This window comes from Danio rerio, chromosome 2 (genome assembly GCF_052040795.2).
Source record: "Danio rerio strain M-AB ecotype USA chromosome 2, GRCz13ab, whole genome shotgun sequence".
NCBI lineage: Eukaryota > Metazoa > Chordata > Actinopteri > Cypriniformes > Danionidae > Danio > Danio rerio.
Genome location: NC_141022.1, coordinates 63,762,501 through 63,773,470, shown reverse-complemented (window position 1 = coordinate 63,773,470; position 10,970 = coordinate 63,762,501).

Below are 10,970 nucleotides of genomic sequence, written 5' to 3'. Positions count from 1 at the left end.
CTGGGTTATCGACAGTTGAGCATTCCTTTGGGTTATTGACAGATGAGCGTTCCACTGGGTCATCATCAGGTAAGTGTTCCGCTGGGTTATTGATGGGTAAGTATTCCTCTGGGTTTTTGACAGGTGCCTGTTGCACTGGGTTATCGACAGGTGAGCATTCCTTTGTGCTAATGACAGGTGAGCGCTTTATTGGGTTTTTGACAGGTGCACATTCCGCTGCCTTATTGACAGGTGAACGTTCTACTGGGTTTTCATCAGGTGAGTGTTTGTCTGGGTTATGGACAGGTGAATGTTCCATTGGGTTATCATCAGGTAAGCGTTCCGCCGGGTTATTGAGAGGTGAGTGTTCCACTGGGTAATCGTCAGTGGAGCTTTATTAAATTTGAGTATTGACAGGTGAGAGTTTGTCTGGGTCATCAACAGGTGTCACTGACAAAAGCTGAGCATTCTGATAGGTTATCAACAGGTGAGCATTCCACTGGGTAATCGTCAGGTGATCGTTTGCTGGGTTTTTGACAGGTAAGCATTCTGCTGAGTTGTCAACAAGAGTATTTTGCTGTATTTATCAATAGGTTAGCGTTCTGCTGGGTAATTGTCAGGTGAGCGTTTCGCTTTGGTTCAACATGCAAAGAGCATTTCACTGGGTTATTGAAAGGTACGCATTACACTGGGTAATCATCAGGTGAGCATGCATTAAACTGTGTTACTGTGAGGTGATCGTTTGTCCGGGTCATCAACAGGTGTAACTGACAACAGCTGAGCATTTTGAAGGGTTATCAACAGATGAGCGTTCCACTAGGTAATCGTCAGGTGACGGTTCGCTGAGTAATGGTCAGGTGAGTGTTCCTCTGGATTATTGACAGTTGCTCATTCCACTGGGTAATTGACAGGTGAGTGTTCCACTTGGTAATCCTCAGGTGACCATTCGCTGGGTAATCGTCAGGTGAGCATTGGTTAAACTGTGTTATTGAGAGGTGAGCGTTTGTCCAGGTCATCAACAGGTGGCAACGACAACAGCTGAGTATTCTGATGCTTTATCGACAGGTGAGCGTTCCTCTGGGTAATCGTCAGGTGACCGTTCGCTGGGTTATTGACGGGTGAGCATTCTGCTGTGTTATCGACAGATGAGTGTTCCTCTGGGTTTTGACAGAGGAACGCTTAAACACCAGTTTACTTTGAGATGGAGCAGAGTCAGGAGGAGCAGTGAGCTGGACACAACAGAACAGTATTAAACTACAGTATTACAGTGCAGTATAGTAGAGCTGGTCAGACGGTCTGGAGGACAAACAGGTCAGTGGTGAACAGCAGAGTTAGAGCAGAACACTGGAGGAACCAGTTTAATCCCTGAACCCCACAGAAATAAAGCCTACAGGAGCTCTGGGTCAGTGGGAGATCAGGAATATTACTGACAGACTCCAGAAGCAGATTTACCCATCAGCCTCACCTGGAGAACACTGGAGCTCAGAACACATACACACACACACACACACACACACACACACACACATACACACACACACACACACACACACACACAAATGAAAGCTCCAGTTTACAGCAACACACACACTGCACTAAAGGCACACAGCGGTTTCTGTACAGATACAAACAACAAGACAACCACAAGGAGAAAATGAAGCAAAGACAGCTTCTGCCTCAGAGAGAAACACACCTGAGCAAGACACACACACACACACACACCTGAGGAAGAGATGCACCCCTGGGTTACACAGACTCACCTGAGACCCCATCCTGAGCTCTGCACACTCACCTGAGACTAAAGAAAGACTGAGGGCTGCTCAACACATTAAATTGTACCTGGAGACCAAAACACTGAAGATTTCTGAAGTTATCTGAGTCGAACCGGCCTCATGAACAGCATGGAAGTGATGAACGTGTTGTGTTGTTTGGGAAGAGATGGACTCAGTATAATAAGCGGCGGTAATGCACCTTGACATTTATTAGCCAACCAAATGTGATAAATCTGTGATGATGATGATGGAGAGAGCAGTGATATGAGGATGAAGACAGCAGTGAGCTCAGCTCTTCTGTTAGAGCTCTGCTCAGCCTGACTCTGTGTGCTGATTACCGCTCCGCATTCTGCCTTCATCACACATTAAACAGCAGCAGAGAGAATCAAGAGTAATCCTCTGTTCAGAGCTGACCCCAGACCTGTGAAAGGATATGTGCACATATATACATATAATTCCTTTGAGAATAAAGTCTTCATGTCTGCAAACAGCTGTAATGTTACTCAAACCTTATTAGGTGTGTGCTCATGAATATGCAGATTAGTCCCCGCCTTTACTGGATAACTGCAGTAAACTGTAATGAATGTCACGCAAGAGCAGGTTTCAGTCTTTATTGTAGTTTGATCGGGTCACTCACTGCAGTTTTCAGGATTTTCTGGAGAGCAGCTGAGAGTTTTCCTGTCCCCACGGTTGCCACGCCACTGCGCACACACACACACACACACACACACACACACACACACACACACACAAGTCTGTTTGTAATGCCTCTTAGGGCCTACTCACACTATGCTATACCGTGCCCAGGCCCGTTTCCCGGATCATTTGAGAAGTGTGAGTGCGCTGAATCGGGCTCAGACACGGTTCACTTGGCCGGCCCTGGCCCGGTTGGAAGAGGTGTGCCTGAGCGCAGTTCACTTGGGCTGAAACTGAAAATGAGACGTGACTTTAAGGGGCTGTTTCATGTGGATCTATTGATAATTCTTACTGTTCAGTGAATGCAAACTGCCGTAGTTTATTAAAGACGAGAACTCCTCACTTCACGACAGCTGCACACCTTCAGCAGACCTCCTCATTCCTGCAGCACGAGGGCTTTATGATTGTTTATGAGTGCCAAGAGTGGCGGATCTGTACGGCGAAATATCTGACTGTGTGTCACCGCATCCCTAAGGACTAAAACTATATAACTAGAGAAATCTCCACTGTGCTGAGCAAGAGCACTCCCTGAACAGCACAGCATCAACGACGTAAGTGTGCCCAGGCCTGATTGTAATGTGAGCGGGCTGTCGGGGGAGACGGGAGAGGGAACAAGCATGCTTTGGCCCGGTTCGAGGCAACTGTACATAGTGCGAGTACGGCCTTACACTCAGATGAGCTGATAACACACAGTGGCTTGTACAGAACTGTTGGCTGTGTGTTCAGAATGCACCGGCACATAAACACACAATATCCGCTGATCACAGCATGTTTCTCCTCGGGGTTTGGAGGTAAGAGCAGCGGCGGTGCAGGAAGGCCGGTGGCCGTGAGGTGGGTTCAGTATTGGAGTGTTCTGCGGGCTGCTGATGCAGTTGAAGTCGGCTTGGAGACGCAGGAGGAGTCGTGTTGTTAAAGTTGTCGTCTGAACTATTCCGACTCAGCGATTAGAAGTGCCGATGCTGACGATCAAAAGATGAGGATCATACATGACTATAATAGGGGTTTAGTCTTACTGATGCAGAATGATATGATTGGTTTGTGGATGATCCTCACGAGCTCCTCCTGAAATGAGTGTAGAAAACCTCACTTAAACACAATATTAAAGCCCTGATGAGAACAGATTCACAAAACAGTTGATGTTGGATTACAGCCTGTGTTTGACAGGTTATACTTACAATAAAAGACCCACAAGGTTTGCAGAAGTGCTCGCTAATGCGTTCTGTCCTGAGTCTGTGCCGGCTCCAGACTGTTCATCAGTTCAGTCTATAAAGCGTTTGCTGGATCAGCTGATTCTGAGCTTTGAAGAGCGTCTACTGTTCTCCAACACTAGAAGAAGACATCCACTCCTGACCTGCAGCTCCTCCAGCTCACACTGACCATCAGCTGCTCCAGCCGGTGTGCTTTACTGATGGACACTGACACACACGCAAAACACTGACAATCACACACACCAAAACACATAAATAATTATGCTACAGCTGCTTACACACATTCAAAATCTTCAATTAAAAATAAATAAATAACCCCCTCCACACTCGGTCTCTTCCATCTCCCATGATACACCACGGCTCGGGTATAAAAGCTGATGGTGAGATGAAGCTGTCTGAGTCTGAGATTTTACACTTCAGTGTGCTTCAAAAGCTTTTTTACTGTAATTTACTGTAGTATTTTAGCTGAATTACTGGTGTGTGGGAACACAGTAGAGCTTTGAAACAGTAGAAACGGATGTAATAGTCGCCTCATCTCTCGCTATACACTTTCGTAAGCCACCGCGGGCTAGTAAATCCATCATTTCTGATATTTGCTTCAAAGCCTCGACACTCAACATCACACCTGAAGTGACTGAACTAAAACACACTGAGCAACATCTATTATTATTGGACTGTACAGCAGCGTTTAGCATGTTTATTGATTATTCACCAGGCCAGGGAATCTGTAATGTTTACAGTAGGGGTGGCTGATGTGATTGGGCATTTCAGAAGCGTTGCTGGCACATCTGCTGAATCGGTGTGCTGTGATGGAGACGGCGCGCTGCTCACTGCAGACAGAGCGACCAGAGTTTCAGTCCTGGCTTGTGCAGAAGGCCAGAAATTGTGGCATGATGACTGTTCATTTTCATGATCACCTCAACACATTTATTCACAAACATGTCATCTTCTAGAATAACTGATATTTAGATGTTACAACAAACAAAGCAAAAACACACTGTAGGTGCATACATAACTGTAGGTGCTGCACGCTGGATTCAAACACAAAACACTCCCCTACATTACCTGAACAATAACAGAGAAGGACCACCAGGTGTCACTGTAGAGATAGGTTTTTGCACGATGTATACACACACACACACACACACACACACACAGAGAGAGTTCAGTTTGAGCACAGCAACACTGCAAGCCCCTCCCTAATTTTATTTATTTGAGAATTTAGATTCTTTAATAGCTATTTTAATGTCAGCATTTTGTTTAAATAGGTGATGTGATGTAAATAATGAAGCAGTTTTGGGTTTTGTGTTTGTGTTTTCGTCATTCTGAAATGATTGTAAGATGCTCCGTGGTTGTTTATACACACTGAATAAATGTGAATGTGCTGTGGACATATAGTATGAACACTATCTGATTATAACAGGCTCCTGCACACACAGATGACTGTAATCATCCCTGGATCAGTTCTGCTGGACTACAGTGCTTTTGCTCTTGTGTGTTTCCATCTCTCCATCATCATGCTGGACTCAGAACCTGCTGTTCCCGACTGAAACAGCACCGCGAGAGTGAAGAGTCTCACCCTGAAGATCAGCTGCAGATCTGGGCATCAACTCATCATCTCCAGTGAAGAGCTACAACAAAATAAACTCCATCATCAAAATAAACTGCATCATCATCTGAATAAACTCTTCTTCATCATCATCATCATCATCATCATCATCATCATCATCATCAGAATAAACTCTTCATCATCATCATCATCATCATCATCATCTGAATAAGCTCTTCTTCATCATCATCTTCATCATCATCATCATCATCATCTGAATAAACTCTTCTTCATCATCATCATCATCATCATCATCAGAATAAACTCTTCTTCATCATCATCATCATCATCATCATCATCAGAATAAACTCTTCTTCATCATCATCATCATCATCATCATCAGAATAAACTCTTCTTCATCATCATCATCATCATCATCATCATCATCAGAATAAACTCTTCATCATCATCATCATCATCATCATCATCATCATCATCTGAATAAACTCTTCTTCATCATCATCATCATCATCATCATCAGAATAAACTCTTCTTCATCATCATCAGAATAAACTCTTCATCATCATCATCATCATCATCAGAATAAACTCTTCTTCATCATCATCATCAGAATAAACTCTTCTTCATCATCATCATCAGAATAAACTCTTCATCATCATCATCATCATCAGAATAAACTCTTCTTCATCATCATCAGAATAAACTCTTCATCATCATCATCATCATCATCAGAATAAACTCTTCTTCATCATCATCATCAGAATAAACTCTTCTTCATCATCATCATCAGAATAAACTCTTCATCATCATCATCATCATCAGAATAAACTCATCATCATCCTCATCATCATCAGAATAAACTCTTCATCATCATCATCATCATCATCATCTGAATAAACTCTTCTTCATCATCATCATCATCATCTGAATAAACTCTTCTTCATCATCATCATCATCATCATCATCATCTGAATAAACTCTTCTTCTTCATCATCATCATCATCATCATCATCTGAATAAACTCTTCTTCATCATCATCATCATCAGAATAAACTCTTCATCATCATCATCAGAAAAAACTCTTCATCATCATCATCATCATCATCATCATCATCATCATCTGAATAAACTCTTCTTCATCATCATCATCATCATCATCTGAATAAACTCTTCATCATCATCATCATCATCTGAATAAACTCTTCATCATCATCATCATCAGAATAAACTCTTCATCATCATCATCATCATCATCATCATCATCAGAATAAACTCTTCATCATCATCATCATCATCATCATCATCATCATCATCAGAATAAACTCTTCATCATCATCATCATCATCATCAGAATAAACTCATCATCATCATCATCATCTGAATAAACTCTTCATCATTATCATCATCATCATCTGAATAAACTCTTCATCATCATCATCATCATCATTATCATCAGAATAAACTCTTCATCATCATCATCATCATCTGAATAAACTCTTCATCATCATCTGAATAAACTCTTCATCATCATCGTCTGAATAAACTCTTCATCATCATCATCATCAGAATAAACTCTTCATCATCATCATCATCAGAATAAACTCTTCATCATCATCATCATCATCAGAATAAACTCTTCATCATCATCATCATCTGAATAAACTCTTCATCATCATCATCATCATCAGAATAAACTCTTCTTCATCATCATCATCATCTGAATAAACTCTTCATCATCATCATCATCATCGGAATAAACTCTTCATCATCATCATCATCATCATCATCATCAGAAATACTCTTCATCATCATCAGAATAAACTCTTCATCATCATCATCATCATCTGAATAAACTCTTCATCATCATCATCATCATCTGAATAAACTCTTCATCATCATCATCGTCATCATCATCATCATCTGAATAAACTCTTCATCATCATCATCATCATCTGAATAAACTCTTCATCATCATCATCATCATCTGAATAAACTCTTCATCATCATCATCATCATCATCAGAATACTCTTCATCATCATCAGAATAAACTCTTCTTCATCATCATCAGAATAAACTCTTCATCATCATCATCATCATCATCAGAATAAACTCTTCTTCATCATCATCATCAGAATAAACTCTTCTTCATCATCATCATCAGAATAAACTCTTCTTCATCATCATCATCATCTGAATAAACTCTTCATCATCATCATCATCATCGGAATAAACTCTTCATCATCATCATCATCATCATCATCATCAGAAATACTCTTCATCATCATCAGAATAAACTCTTCATCATCATCATCATCATCTGAATAAACTCTTCATCATCATCATCATCATCTGAATAAACTCTTCATCATCATCATCGTCATCATCATCATCATCTGAATAAACTCATCATCATCATCATCATCATCATCAGAATAAACTCTTCTTCATCATCATCATCATCATCTGAATAAACTCTTCTTCATCATCATCATCATCATCAGAATAAACTCTTCTTCATCATCATCATCATCATCAGAATAAACTCTTCTTCATCATCATCATCATCATCATCATCAGAATAAACTCTTCTTCATCATCATCAGAATAAACTCTTCATCATCATCATCATCATCATCATCGGAATAAACTCTTCATCATCATCATCATCATCATCGTCATCATCTGAATAAACTCTTCTTCATCATCATCATCAGAATAAACTCTTCTTCATCATCATCATCATCATCGGAATAAACTCTTCATCATCATCATCATCATCATCAGAATAAACTCTTCATCATCATCATCATCATCGGAATAAACTCTTCATCATCATCATCATCATCATCAGAATAAACTCTTCTTCATCATCATCATCATCTGAATAAACTCTTCATCATCATCATCATCATCAGAATAAACTCTTCATCATCATCATCATCATCATCTGAATAAACTCTTCATCATCATCATCATCATCATCAGAATAAACTCTTCATCATTATCATCATCATCATCTGAATAAACTCTTCATCATCATCATCATCATCATCTGAATAAACTCTTCTTCATCATCATCATCATCATCATCAGAATAAACTCTTCTTCATCATCATCAGAATAAACTCTTCATCATCATCATCATCATCATCATCAGAATAAACTCTTCATCATCATCATCATCATCTGAATAAACTCTTCTTCATCATCATCATCAGAATAAACTTTTCATCATCATCATCATCATCATCATCATCATCAGAATAAACTCTTCATCATCATCATCATCATCATCATCATCATCTGAATAAACTCTTCTTCATCATCATCATCATCATCATCAGAATAAACTCTTCTTCATCATCATCAGAATAAACTCTTCATCATCATCATCATCATCATTATCATCATCATCAGAATAAACTCTTCATGATCATCATCATCATCTGAATAAACTCTTCTTCATCATCATCAGAATAAACTCTTCATCATCATCATCATCATCATCATCATCAGAATAAACTCTTCATCATCATCATCATCATCATCATCTGAATAAACTCTTCATCATCATCATCATCGTCATCATCTGAATAAACTCTTCATCATCATCATCGTCATCATCTGAATAAACTCTTCATCATCATCATCAGAATAAACTCTTCATCATCATCATCATCATCATCATCATCATCAGAATAAACTCTTCTTCATCATCATCATCAGAATAAACTCTTCTTCATCATCATCATCATCATCATCATCAGAATAAACTCTTCTTCTTCATCATCATCATCATCCTCATCAGAATAAACTCTTCTTCATCATCATCATCATCATCATCATCAGAATAAACTCTTCATCATCATCATCATCATCATCATCAGAATAAACTCTTCATCATCATCATCATCAGAATAAACTCTTCTTCATCATCATCATCATCAGAATAAACTCCTCTTCATCATCATCATCAGAATAAACTCTTCATCATCATCATCATCATCAGAATAAACTCATCATCATCCTCATCATCATCAGAATAAACTCTTCATCATCATCATCATCATCTGAATAAACTCTTCATCATCATCATCAGAAAAAACTCTTCATCATCATCATCATCATCATCATCATCTGAATAAACTCTTCTTCATCATCATCATCATCATCATCTGAATAAACTCTTCATCATCATCATCATCAGAATAAACTCTTCATCATCATCATCATCATCATCATCAGAATAAACTCTTCATCATCATCATTATCATCATCATCATCATCAGAATAAACTCATCATCATCATCATCATCATCATCTGAATAAACTCTTCATCATTATCATCATCATCATCTGAATAAACTCTTCATCATCATCATCATCATCATTATCATCAGAATAAACTCTTCATCATCATCATCATCATCTGAATAAACTCTTCATCATCATCATCATCATCATCATCATCATCTGAATAAACTCTTCATCATCATCTGAATAAACTCTTCATCATCATCATCATCGTCTGAATAAACTCATCATCGTCTGAATAAACTCTTCATCATCATCATCATCAGAATAAACTCTTTATCATCATCATCATCAGAATAAACTCTTCATCATCATCATCATCATCAGAATAAACTCTTCATCATCATCATCATCATCATCTGAATAAACTCTTCATCATCATCATCATCATCATCATCATCATCTGAATAAACTCTTCATCATCATCATCATCATCTGAATAAACTCTTCATCATCATCATCATCATCAGAAATACTCTTCATCATCATCAGAATAAACTCTTCATCATCATCATCATCATCTGAATAAACTCTTCATCATCATCATCATCATCTGAATAAACTCTTCATCATCATCATCGTCATCATCATCATCATCTGAATAAACTCTTCATCATCATCATCGTCATCATCATCATCATCTGAATAAACTCTTCATCATCATCATCATCATCTGAATAAACTCTTCATCATCATCATCATCATCATCAGAAATACTCTTCATCATCATCAGAATAAACTCTTCATCATCATCATCATCATCTGAATAAACTCTTCATCATCATCATCATCATCTGAATAAACTCTTCATCATCATCATCGTCATCATCATCATCATCTGAATAAACTCTTCATCATCATCATCTGACTAAACTCTTCATCATCATCATCGACATTAGAATAAACAAACACTCATCATCCGAATGAATTCATCATCATCATCATCAGAATAAACTCTTCATCATCATCATCATCATCATCATCAGAATAAACTCTTCATCATTATCATCATCATCATCTGAATGAATTCATCATCATCATCAGAATAAACTCTTCATCATCATCATCATCATCTGAATGAATTCATCATCATCATAATAAATTCTTCGTCATCAGTGTGAACCCTCATCATCATCATGAGGCTGAACTATCTGAAACTCATTGGAGAGTACTCATCAGCAGTGTGTCTGATAAACACAGGCATCTGTAAGTGCCCTCAGTAGTGTGCCTCCTCCTCAGGCTCTCGCTGCTCCTCATGTTCCTCCTCCAGGTCAGCGGTGGGGAATCTTGCTTTAGCGGAGCCGTTTTATCTTGTTTTAGGCGGTATTAACTGGACTGATTTACATGAGCGATGTCACCTGAGCAGCAGTGTGATGTGGCTGTATATCAGCACTGGAGCCACTGTAGAGCTAGTGTTTGACTGATTCTCT